Source organism: Oratosquilla oratoria, chromosome 24 (assembly GCF_046742065.1).
Source record: "Oratosquilla oratoria isolate Oo_2021 chromosome 24, ASM4674206v1, whole genome shotgun sequence".
NCBI classification, from domain to species: Eukaryota; Metazoa; Arthropoda; class Malacostraca; order Stomatopoda; family Squillidae; genus Oratosquilla; species Oratosquilla oratoria.
In genome coordinates this window covers 9,311,297-9,314,952 of record NC_134800.1, presented here as the reverse complement: position 1 = coordinate 9,314,952, position 3,656 = coordinate 9,311,297, and positions in this window count along the sequence as shown.

Sequence of the window (3,656 nt, the reverse complement as noted above, 5' to 3'; positions counted from 1 at the left end):
GAATACGTGTACCATAATTAATTTCTGTATCAATAATTGTCACCCGTTGGAACTTGCATTATGGAAATATATCTTGATTAACACTTTTATGTTCCACATATCAATATGTAAATATCTATAAATGTTTGTAGTAATATTCTGTATGGTTAGAATTGTAATACTTTATTATTTACTATTTACCTGTTTGTTTATTATTTAACTATATGCATTCATTTATGTATTTTATTTATTTACATTATTATAGTTTTTATTTATTGATTTATTACAATTATGATTTTTTTCGCATCTGACCTAGATATGGACCAAAAGGTTTCCTGTCGGCATGCTCCGCCTTTGTAATCCTTTGTAATACGTAATTGTTCACAGTGCTCCTAAATGTACATTATACCCTTCTTGCATAAAGAATCATATTCCGCTGCCAAGACAGCAGCCTTACTCGCCTATACCACGCACTTTAATTAAAAAAAAAAAAGTCCAAAAGACTATAAACTAACGGAGCAAGTGGGTCTGCCCCACATCTATCATAACTCTTACTTCCTTCCATTTCATTCTTTCCTTCCACTTAACCCCCAATCCCCCCTCCCTCCCTCCCTCTCCCCCATCTTATCTATCCTGCCCTCTAACTAATAAACAAGTCCCGAGAGAATTGGAGTTTTCTTAATCCCTTCTCTCGCAAACGTTCACCGTTCACCATTATGTAGTGATATACCATTACAGATTCTTATAACCGTGGCCAGTGTTTCTGAGTCGTATATCGTTATTGCCCTCTGTATGCACACGCCCTGTATGGAAAATTAACTGCATATGATTTATGCAATCAACATTTTAGTGACTTTAGTGACATCCCCATAGACCAGGGCACTCATTATTATCATTTTTATGGCTGGAGATTAATTTCCACTCGAAGATTTAGTGGTCCATTTTACTTATGCTATATTCCTTCAATTTAATTTACCACATAGTTTTCCACTTCGATGCGATGTTGTCAATAGGAATAGAAAAAAATTATCGCCGACGAAATAATTAATAATAATAATAATAATAATAAAGATAATAATAATAATAATAATAATAATAAATGATGGTGGTAATGATAATCGTAATGGTAGTGGTAATGGTAATGATCACTTCAATAACAACAAGAACAACACTGCACTCGTTTTCTTAGGAATTTCACCCTTTAAGGAATTTTCCTATCTTTGAGCAAAGAGTACAAAGTTTGGTATGCGTTCCACACTTATGTAATCAAGCTGCTATTTGCTCCTCAGCGCGCTCAATGTGGACACCCAGGTACTTGTATGAATCAGTTGAGGTTTTCCACTTCTGTTTTAGTATATGTTGCATTCTTCTTCTCCCCTACCTACCACAAGAATTTCTATTTTACTCGGACTTGTATTTCTTCTGTTTCATATAAGAGTATTCCAAGCGATCACTATCTTCTTCACTTTTTACCATACGAAACCACCACACATAGATAAAATTCACAATATCTTCTTTTAGATTTCCTTGCTACTGGGTCAATATCACCATTTCCTCTACGTCCTCCCTGATCTACAATAGCATCACTATGTTATACACATAGACAAGATTCACATCTTGCCATTGAGTCCACAAATGACGTAAACAACAATGGAGACAACACACTACCCTGTCTCACTCCATTAGCTACATTAAAACAAAGGTCAATGCACTGTCCTGAGATAACAATGCTCCTACACACAGTGTATATTGAATTATTTTTTTCGACTCTTACAATATGCTTCTTGAATATATCTATATATACCAAGGCCCTCTTCCCACTTATAAGGGGGTAGCCAGCCAAGGCAAGCACCCATTCCCACCCATTCCACTCCCGTGTCCCACCCATTCCACTCCTATGCACCACCCATTGTTTTCCTTTCATCATATCGACTCTAAAAACTACCCATAGCTTATTGCTCGGCACACTCAAAATTTTATCATAGATCTTCGAAAAGGCAAATATAATGGTTTGTTTTATTCTCGTCACCTTTTTATATTTCTGATCATAAGTATCTCTAATATGTTCGATGTCGTTAATTTTTCACTAAATCTTCTTCTGACTGGTTTAAGTGTTGATGGTTTCTTCAGTGCAAGTGTGGCACCCCAAAGTCGATGATCAAAAGTCCAACGGTAGTGATAGTGTCATTTTCAAGTCTTTTGAAGTCTTCTATAAGACGTCACAAAGAAGCAGATAACAGATAAAGGGTTTATGACTGTTGCTTTTTGTCCCAACGATACCGTGACCATTTATGTGGCTCTTGGTGTCTACAGAAACTGTTTATAATCTAAAAGTTCCCGAAGCAAAACTCGGTAAGCAGTTTACCTCTTGGGTTCGATATTCTATCCCGATGTACTCCAATCCTGCTGGCAGTGTTCACTGTGTTTGAGCTCTTCGGACAAATTAAATTTGTGTCCCCATCATTGCAGTCTCCCATAGTTTGCTGATGCACTCCTTGTCTAGAAGTTTTTTATCGTTTGGTGCGTTTGTATAGTGTGATCATGTGACCCTTCTTTTCTTGAATGTCATTTGTCATATAATCACTAGTTGTTCTCCGTAGTACTGAGAGTTTTATTTTCTTCAGCTATAACTTGACATATGCGCGCCTTGAGACCAATGTAGGATCATATAACCCAACATATCTCAACCTAACTTAATCTACCTAAATCCCAATAGTTCTTAAGAATACTACTACTACTACTATTAATGATAATAATGATAATAATAATGATGATAATGATGATGGTAATGATAATGATAATGATAATAATTATAATGATAATGATGGTAATGGGAAAAGACGCTCAAATGTACAATTGCAATCACTTATAAGTATAACACAGGGCAGCGCCTTTTGCGAACCTGTAGCACTTTTTTTTTTTTTTTTTTAACCTCGACCACTTACGACAGTCTGTTAGGTCGTAAAAAGCTCGGTCACGTTGTAAATATACGACTTAAAGACGTAAGATGCCCACAGCTCCATAGGAGATACCAACCACGGTAGCATTTAGATGAGGAGGCAACGGTACCTACATGCATGTACTTGTGATGGTTCCCCTCCCCTCTCTCTCTATCTCTCTCTCTCTCTCTCTCTCTCTCTCTTCTCTCTCTCTCTCTCTCTCTCTCTCTCTCTGTCTCTGTCTCTGTCTCTGTCTCTGTCTTTCTCTTTCTCCAAACTCCACTTGAATCTGTACCACCGTGAGCCCTCGTTTCCCTGTCTCGAACCCCAGGTCAACTAGATTTTTCTTTGTCCTCCTTTATGTTACTTCAAAAAACATCCCGAAGGCTTTACACTGATGTCGATGTTGTCACAATTTATTTATTTATTCATTTATTTATTTATGTATTTATTTATTTAGTTTTATTTGTTTATTTATTTATTGAGCAGGAGTCCTCAGAGGCAAAGAATGACCCACTGGAATAATTTTACATTTTGGACGATAACAGTAGTAACGCCAGAATATTTGCTGTAATGCACCATGCAATAAACATTTATATCCTTATGTTTTCTCCCCCTCCCGTTAGTTCATACGCAAATGTGCAAAACAGGCAAGTAAAGATAATAACCCTGACAGAAAGATCTAAAGTTAAATGCTGTTAACTAATCTGTTAGGACTACTTCTTCTTCTTCTTCTTC